Genomic DNA, 10450 nt, shown 5'->3' on the forward strand with positions numbered 1-10450 from the left:
ACAAGAAGCTAAAAGTTTTATAGATTTTTCTAAGGGGGATGCGAGTGCGTATTTAAGAAGTGTTTCATTTCAAGAAGCAGTTACCTGGGATGATTTCAAAGTTAGGTTACGCACGATCTATGGGGGTGAGGAAGCCTTGGATGTAGTATTAACGTTACGAAATACACTTAATCAAGCCACTATGAATCGGCTTAATGTTATTGAGAGAGCAGCTCTCATAGCTGATAGGCTTAACGAATATCAGGACATTTTAGGTCATTCCACTTGGTTTACTAGCGATAACATCTCCGTAAAAGATTTTTTACGATTAATGTATTTAACTTGCATGACACTTATGTTGCCTGAAGCTTTAGTGCGGTGTTTTGATAAGAAGTTAACGCCTGCAAGTACGGAATTGGATGTCTATAAACAGATAAAGAAACACATGTCCAAGTGTCCAGATCTCAATCCCGTGTTAACTCAAGTTTTTGCAAAGAATGAAACAAAGCCACAAACAGTGAACGTAGTTAACAGTCAAGTAGCGGGAATGACGTGTTAAAACTGCAAACGTCAAGGTCACTTAAGCGCAGACTGCAGAACGAAATTTTGCTCGATTCACAACACTGCAACACATTCATATAGTCAATGTTACTCGCGTAAGACACAACAATATCCCAGAAATACACAGTCAATTCCACAGTCAGTTCCATATGGAAATAAAAAGAAAAATCCTCATTTTAACAATAAGAAGAAACAACCAAATGTCAATGCAGTTCAGAGTCCAAAACAAACAAACACTTCTTCAAATATCGCTGAGCCTGGGTCGTCAAACCAGACCTCGCAAGGTCAGACTAATTTTCAGAATGTGCAGCGCAAAGCAAATACCACATAGTTAACTCTAGAGGGGAAGAGAGTGATGTTGGGTCAAGGTCATTCATGTCAACATCAATAGTATTGAATAATCAATTTAATGTTTTATCAGATAATTGTGAGACAATAGATTTTCCTATGAAACACACGGCCGAATTAAGTAAAACAGTGCATGCTCCCATAGATTTGCAACGAATTCATACAATAATAAGCCAAAATGAGTTACGGCCAACCTTATATGCTGTAAATTTAGAACACAAATCCTTTACGTTATTTTTTGACTCTGGTAGTCCACGTAATATCATGGATTTGAAGACACATCATTTGTTGTTTTCGAACTTTCCGATTGAAAAATCCGGAATTAGACTTTCGGGTATAGAAAATAATGAATTAAATGTCATAGGCATAACTCATGTTCAGTTCAGAGTCGGTAATCGCACGTTTGCCGATACATTTGTTGTTGTAAAAAACATTAATATGTATCCAGCTGTAATTATAGGATACCCATCTATGGGAAATCAAAACATTATCTTAGCCCCTGCCAAGCACGGCGTGTATATCAAAGGGAAATCCTATAAGTCTTCTAATACCTTAAAATCAGTTTTGGATAAAAAGGAGACGACAAATGTAACCGTAACGTACGTTGAAGAACCAATAACTTGTCTCACTAATAAAGAAATAATATACGCGACCCAGCAGAATTCTCGTTCACCCGTAATATCATCTTGCACGCAATCTATCGAACCAAACGTACCTTCGAATTTAATAGTGCAAATAAAGAAAACATTACCGGGATCTGAAATATTAATCCTTTCCGATACTTTGAAAACTAACGGATTGTCTGTCACACAAGCTATTTATACAGTAGGCTCACATCAACAATGTAATATTGAAGTCTGTGATCATTTAAATAACACTTTAGTAATTCACAAAGATCAACATATCTTGAATGTAGAAGTTTATAAACATCGTATTCTTACCGTTGCTGAAATCAATCACTCTCAATCAGTTGCGGATGAATCTCTTTTGCGATCTATTAAAAATAAAATCAATAAGGACATTCAATACGAAGAAATTCAGCAGAAAATTTTTGAACTTTTAACTAAATATCATGATGTTTTTTCCACTACGGATGGATCCTTAGGAAAAACAGATGTGATCGAGCATCAAATAAGGTTAAAGGACAAGCAGAAAATTATCTATGTACCCTCGTACAGACTCCCTATGAAATTCCAGAATGAAATAAATGATGAAGTAGGTAAAATGCTAGAAGAAGGAGTCATTAGGAAATCAAACAGCCCTTATAATTTTCCTTTAATAGTTGTACCGAAAAAAGATCGAACATGGCGTATCTGCGTCGACTTTCGTCGTCTAAACGAGGAAACGATCCCTGATCGATTCCCAGTGCCATGTACTGACGATATTTTGTCTTTGTTAGGTCAAAATAAATATTTTACCAGTTTGGACTTACTTAAAGGCTTTCACCAGATATCATTACAAGAAGATTGTATCCCATACACAGCCTTCAGTACAGCCAGGGGACATTATGAATTTTTACGGATGCCTTTTGGTTTACGTTGTGCTCCTATAACATTTACAAGAATGATTAACATAGTGTTTGGAGACTTGTTAGGGGATATATTGCATGCCTATATGGATGATCTTGTAATCTTTTCCAACACCTTAGAAGAACATCTACGTAAGTTAGAACTAGTACTACAGAGATTAAGACAACATAACTTAAGGGTAAAGATTAGTAAGTGTGAATTTTTCAAAACAGAATTGATATATTTGGGTTTCATGGTGTCAAGCCAAGGTCTTAAAGTAGTCCATGATAAGGTGTCGGCTATACGTAATTTTCCCATACCTACTAATGTCAAGGGAATACAGCAATTTCTGGGTTGTAATGGATATTACAGGCATTTTATACGCAACTATTCAATAATAGCCGCTCCTTTAACTAATCTTACGAAGAAGGGCGTAGATTTCATATGGTCTGAGCAACATCAACAGGCGTTTAATACTTTGAAAGATGAACTGTGTAGTTCTCCTATCTTAAAATTTCCTGACTTCGGTAAGGAATTCTTCATTGCAACAGACGCCTCAGACTTAGGAGTAGGAGGGGTATTGCTTCAGCAATATGATAAACAATTTTTCCCGATAGCTTTCTATTCTCGAAAAGTGAGAACTTCCGAAAGTAAGTATGCAGTAATAGACAAGGAAGGGCTAGCTATTGTTAATTCGCTAGTGCATTTTAAGTTCATAATTTACGGTTATCCCGTTAAGGTTCTTACTGACCATAAACCACTAACAGAGTTCTTTAAAGGCTCCAACCACAGCCCTAAACGAACTCGGTGGCATTTGATCATTCAAGATTTTGGCGCAAGAATCGGGTATTTACCTGGGAAAGTAAATATCATTGCGGATGCATTATCACGCAACCCCGTGTCATCTTGTACGGAGCCTTTAGCTGAATTAATAGATATATCAACATCCATGCCTATTGTAAAAACAATATCTGAAAAAGAATATTTAGGCTGGAGCGCTGAATTGTTACAGACTGAGCAAAGAAAAGATCAGAAAATAGAAACAATTATAAATGCTTTGAAAGGCAATCATAAGGAAAAGGAATATATAAAGTATAAGCAGCAGAATTATATAATCAAAGATAATATTCTGCGTAGGACTGTGACAAGGAAAACCCGCAATACACCACATGTAACTAACGACCAGGTAGTAGTACCAATCTCACTTATTTCCACTGTCCTGAATTGGTTGCATTCAAATCCATTACATGGACACCCGGGGTTCTCATTAATGTCACAGAAAGCCAAATCATTGTTTTATTGGCATACAATGCTTACAGATATAAAAAGACACATAGCTAATTGTCGCACATGTCAGGAAAACAAAGGGCATACAAAAACACCTGTCAGCCTAGGAGCTTATCCTGTGCCCAAACAACCCTTTGAAAGAATACATTTCGATTTTTTAACAGGATTTTACGAGTCAGACAGAGGAAATAAGCACCTCTTAGTAATTATAGATGCTTTAACTCGATATACAGAACTAATAGCGCTTAAAACTAAAACTGCGATTGAATGAGCTAGGAAGTTTTACGAGTGTTACGTTTGTAAACATGGAATTCCACACATGATAATCTCAGACTCGGGTGGTGAATTTAATAATCACTTTCTTACCTCATTGTGTGAATTCCTCAGCATAAAGAGAATAAATACCATGATATATCACCCAGAGTCGAATGGGCTAGTGGAAAGAGCAAATAGGAAGATATTAAATATATTAAGGGTAACACTAGGGGGATCAGACCCCAACTGGGATATTGCAGTACCAGCGGCACTGAGTACTCTGAATCATTCATATCATATATCAATTAAAATGTCACAGCATGAAGCATTGTATGGTACCCCAGTTAGAACGCCTTTCCATGTATTAACGCCTACAACTAATCTATCAAATCCTTTAAAAGAATGTATAAATGCAAGTATAAGTCGATATGATATCCTTCGAAAGAATTTAGAAGAATCACAAATCATAATGAAAAGGAATCATGATAAAACAGCGAAACCAACTAAAACATATACCGTGGTTGATAACGTATATATTCAAATCAATGTACGAAAAGGGCTCAATTATAAACTAACACCTAAGTTTGAAGGCCCATTTAACATTTTGGAAACATTAACGGCCAATAGGTTTAGAGTTCAAAACATATCCCAACCCACGGATGAGAGAATAGTACCATTGGCTCACATAAGAAATTAAAAAGAGAAGAGAGGAAAAGAAATGAGGGAAAATTTTTTTTTATTTTATATGATTAAAAGTTTTCTTTTTAATACAGGAGTAATTACATATATTTTTCTCGTTACAGGTTTCCAAGATGAATTTTTTGTTGTTGGGAGTGATATTGTTCGCTCAGACATTTTTCTCGTGTGGGATGAGCTCTAAAACTAAAAGTATAAATTTTAAATATGGCACTATAGTTGAAAGACAAGAAGACGTTTTTATTACATCAACCAATGTAATTGTAGAAGTGAATATGCAAGCAATTTTTCTTCAAGAGAATGATGTCACTAGCTTAAGAACCGCCATTTCAAGGTTTTCTGCCTCATTGGATGAGTTGCATAGAAGACATTTTCATTTGACTACAGAGAGTTTGCTTGGATCAACATTAAAAGTTGCAGAGATGCTATCTGATGACTTGAAAAATAAGACTGACGAGACAGGATCTTTGGCTTATGACCTTTTGATGTGGACTGTAGGACACGAACATAAAGAAAGATGGAATCCGTTTATTTATGCTGCATTAAACATCTTTGGGTCTGTTACAAGTTTAGGTTTAGGAATTTCCAATCGTCTTAAAATTAGTAATCAAAATAAGAAAATTGAGTTCTTGACTCATGAAGATGAATTGATTATGTCAGAACTAAGGAATCAGTTAGCTTCAATCAATAAAATTATGGATTTAGTAAATGAACATTCAAATAATATCGTTCAGATTATGGAAGTACAGGATTTGTTGGCAACATTAACGTATTATGATTCAAAGATAGATCACATACATAACAGAATTGCACATTTCATTGAGAAATCCAAGGATTATGTAGAAGCTATCACGTTAGCAACTAAAGGTGTACTGTCGCCCCATTTGTTGCCTATAAGTTACTTAAAGTTAATTCTGGAGAACGGAAGGGATAAACTAGGCTATGTTCCTTTGTTAGACGAACATAGGTTAGAATTTTATTACAGTCTAATTACAGTAAACGTAGATAATAACAAGATTATGATTACAATTCCCTTTGATTCTTCTGATGCCTGGCAATCTTACAGGATATCACCATTTCCGACTTTCATGACGAATCACTCAAATCCAGAAATATCCAGTTTGACAAGACACGTATTGATTTCCCCAGACAAGGAAACATATACGGTCATTAAAGACTTAAATCAATTAACTCACTGTTCAGACGCAATGGATAGAAAAATATGTACAGCTGACTCATTTGAATTCCATAAAAACTTAATGGATTCATGCGAGTTAGGTATAGTGCTAGACGGTGCTCTCTCCCATATAAGTGAAAATTGTCTGGATAAGCTTTATCCCTTTGACAATAATGAGTTCAATTGCAGACTGAACAATGGCTCGTGGATACGATACGACAAGGACGGCTTCAATGTATCATGCCCTGACAGATCCACGTCCTTCACCCACATCTTCGTCGCAGTAGATGGTTGTATCGGGACTTCCCCTAATTCCATGGTGACTGGTCTACGGACACTCATCAGAGAACGAGCCTACTTCGCGAACTTCACGTGGACCTCTACAATGCCAGCACTCCCTCTCCCGTATAACAGACAGGTTGCAAAGCGGTTGATGAAGCTTACCGAAAGGGACCACCTGTCATCGACTTATAAGGAAATCCTTCACCCCATACTACTAGCAGGTCTGGCTTTCACGGTGGTGATATTTATCGCCGTGAACATCCTTGTTTGGCGTAGGTTACGGCACAGCATGCAGCTACAAAAGAATGTTTCGCCTTGTCCCGACAATACTCCGTATTTGATTCAGTTTAAAGCCGTTTGAGTGGCCACCTCATTCGCTAAAGGAGTAAATTGTCGGGAAGTGTTTGTAAGAAAAGCTGTTAGTACGCTAGTAATATGTAATTGAAGAAATTTTCTGCATTTGCATTGTTAAAAATACATTTAAAACAACATTTAAAAAAAAAAAAAAGATATAAATCATTTTTTCTCTCGGCATTTAATAAAAATATATAAGCCGGAATGTTAAAAAGAAAAGAAAAAAAAATATATAACAGAATCTATGGGCATCTAATAAAATATATCAGCCCTATATATAAATATATATATATATATATATATATATATATATATATATATATATATATATATATATATATATATATATATATATATATATATATATATATATATATATATATATATATATGTACGAAACCGTGGTACGTGTACGTACCAGGAATTCGTGTTTGTGCACTAAAAAATTGAGTATTATGTTAATATATGTTTCTGACAAAGGTAACAATTATTGTTTAACAAGTTACCGAATCATATGTAAGTCAGTAGCTTTTTTTTGGTACCATATAATCATTTGCTAGCAATGTACCATATATATGATCTTTATTTTATCATGCATTTTTTTTTTGCTTTGGTAATATCTTTTTCATATGCATTATTGTTATTATTTTTTGATGTGCCTATTTGGACATTCGTCCTCGTTTGATTATGGCTAAAGTTAAACAAAGAATAATACATATGTTCAGTCACACCTAGTAACCATGTTTTGGCTTGTTGTTAAATTTTTGTGAAAAAATTGAGATAGCTGGCCGAGCTTATGTAATAGTTAAAATAGTTGATATTACATGTTTAAAACACATGACGTAATATGTCATGTTGGATGAAGGTGCTAGCCGTGGGACTTGCTGTAGTCATTCAAATCATAAACAGGACGTACAATGCAGCCTCAACAATGTGACATTTTTCTTAACTGTCAACACCATGCCTCAGCGTGTGAAAGTTTGTGACGTCACCGGATGCAGGTGTCTTCCGAGATTGTGACGAAACTTATATAAACTAAGCATACGATATCTGTGATATCCATAAGTTAGTCAGTTCATATCTATACTTCACCAGAATTGGTCATCTGACCAACCCAGCTCCCTCCAGTGATGGAGATGTTCAACTCTGATGTTTTTACTAATAAATACTTTTAAAGCTAATAAGATGTACTCTGTTATCCGGCTATACACATCTGAAACAACACATACTCAATGTGTGCTTATAAAAGTAGCACACCAATATATATATATATATATATATATATATATATATATATATATATATATATATATATATATATATATATATATATATATATACATATATATATATATATATATATATATATATATTCCCATTCTTATTCTAGGGTGTATCTTTGGTTGAATGTGTAAGGTTACTGATACTTTCCCTTTAAAATATATTTATACTGGTCAGGTTTTATGCATCTTCACTAATATTATTAATAATACACAACAATGTTAATTATTTGTTTTCACTTTGCACGAAGAATACATTGGTAATGTTGTTAATCCTGTGTTGAAGGCTAATTTAGAATTTTCTCGTCTCTATATATTCAAGTAATTAATATAACTTGAAATAATTATCATTACCGTAATTTTTTGATAAGTTCTTATAAATATCATAGGTTTGATAATTTTGCATCGTATGTTAGCTTTATTTTGTATGATACATTTTCCAATGTTGGAAAAAAATCAGTATTGGAGATACACCTTGTAGTTAGTTGCCAATTAGTGAATTTCGAACGAAGTCCTCTGAAATTGATTGCATCAGTTTTGACGCCAACTATACAACAAGTCAAACGCTGGTATGTGTGTACACAGATTAGAACCCTTTTCTCAGCATTCTTGATGTTTTAGGTGTCACTGAAATTTAGATGGGAGAGGTCTTAGCGGAAATATTCTCTGTTGCCTCAAAAACGATTGAGTTTTCGATCATCAATTCTATTTGCGGCTTTGATTTCCAGTAAGAGATAAGGAATTAAAGTTATTGATCTTTAATACTATGAGGAATTTTCCTATACTTTCAGGATAGTAGGCTATTTTTTTATTCACATTTCTTTTCATACTATATAGGTTGACAAGGGTTAACCAAGCGGAAAGTGAACTGATTTGATTGACCTTTTCGAGTAAATAGATCAATATCTCTTGCGATGTCTTAGTGTTATCAAGCAAATACTTGTTATGGTTATTGGTACTGTCGTTGCAATATCAGTAATAAGTTAGGGGGAAATTAGACTAAAATGGAGTCATAAAAAAACTATTACAATTAATACTATATTGATTGATATTAATATTATTGCTATTGTTGTTGAGAAGTTTCAATATACTGTAGAAGCATGTTTGTGTTACTTTCATAATTTACTTTAAATGTGTGGAGGAAAAATGGAACTGATTATGACTTGATATATTCAATTATTATCTGTATTAAAAAAAAATTTGAAATTTTTTGGAATTATGAAAAAAAAAAATGTTCCATTAAGGTATGGATGTATTTTTCAAACAGAGAAGGCTAAGAAAACCTAGAACACCGGAAAACAACCATATGATACTGCTGCCAAGAGCGAGAAAAAGAAAGTACTTAACAATCTAAGTTTTCCCACTTTTAGGGAAAGAGGTTAATGAAGGTGACCTTTAGTTTCCATTTTTCGATCCTTAGGGAAAGTTCTTCAGAAAAGCAGAACAGGAAAGATGGGAAGTTTTCCTCGCACGAATTTCTTTCTGGACAAACTTCCCACTTACTTTAAACTTGATAAATGGGGTCTCAACAAAATGTCTAGCTGTATCATTTCCTGTTAAAACGAATTTCTTTCAAACATGATTTTATTTTCTTCGTTTACATACTATGAATGTAACATCGTTTGTATATAACTATTTTATAAGTGACGTCAGTTATCTCTTTTATCAAGGTCGTATTGGAAATATAAAAATATATTTACTCTTTTCAAGATCCTTGAAAATATCGGTTATATGAATAACCTCAATTTACACTCATTTCATTTGCATATCTTTCCTAACGAAATGTCACTTGACTAAGCTTCGAACCATCATATATATAACAATACTATTTGCTATTTACTTACACAATTATGAATAACTAATAGAAAAACACCAATCTAAACTTATTTTGTAATGAATTATAACTACTGATTTAGTAATAATGGCAAGTCTCTAATAAATGATTAGAGATTTCTGAAAAAAAGGAAAAATAAAAATTTTGGATAACTAGAATAGAATAGAATTATTATGCAATATTAAGACACTGAATTGTTCAACAATTCGCACACGTTTGTTAGGCTTGATTGTGTATCTCACTATTATTATTACCCATCTAAAAGAGAGATGGATTTTTCATAACAACAAAAGATGAGAAAAGTTAACGTTGGATGAAATACTTCAATAAGGCCATGAAAAGGATATATAAAGGGAATATATCTATCGATATACCTGAAGTTGAGGAAGACCTTAATAAGCCCATAAAAAAATTCGGTGTAATAGAAGTCGAAGCTATCATTAAAATAACTGGACATCGAAAACCCCTGCATACGATAGGATAACTGGTAAAATAATGATGATGAAACATTACGTGACACCCCGCCCCCCACCCCAGATTACTTACAAAATTATTTTGTAGAATGTAGCGTGGAAAGCAAAGCGGATGAAGGGGAGTTTGGTCGAGAGGGAGACCTGATTGGTGGCAATAACTACAGAGGTATCACGCTTACGTCAGTCGTCTCTTAAAGTTTATATGTTTATACTTGAGAGATTAGAAAGAACAATTGATGAAAAACTGACATATGAAAGAGGAGGATTTGGAAAAGGTAGAAGTTGTACTGACCAACTTTTCATTTCAGGACATAATAATAATAATAATAATAATAATGATAATAATAATAATAATAATAATAATAATAATAATAATAATAATAATAATAATAATAATAATAACGAATTATTATGAA

This window comes from Palaemon carinicauda, chromosome 17 (assembly GCF_036898095.1).
Source record: "Palaemon carinicauda isolate YSFRI2023 chromosome 17, ASM3689809v2, whole genome shotgun sequence".
NCBI classification, from domain to species: domain Eukaryota; kingdom Metazoa; phylum Arthropoda; class Malacostraca; order Decapoda; family Palaemonidae; genus Palaemon; species Palaemon carinicauda.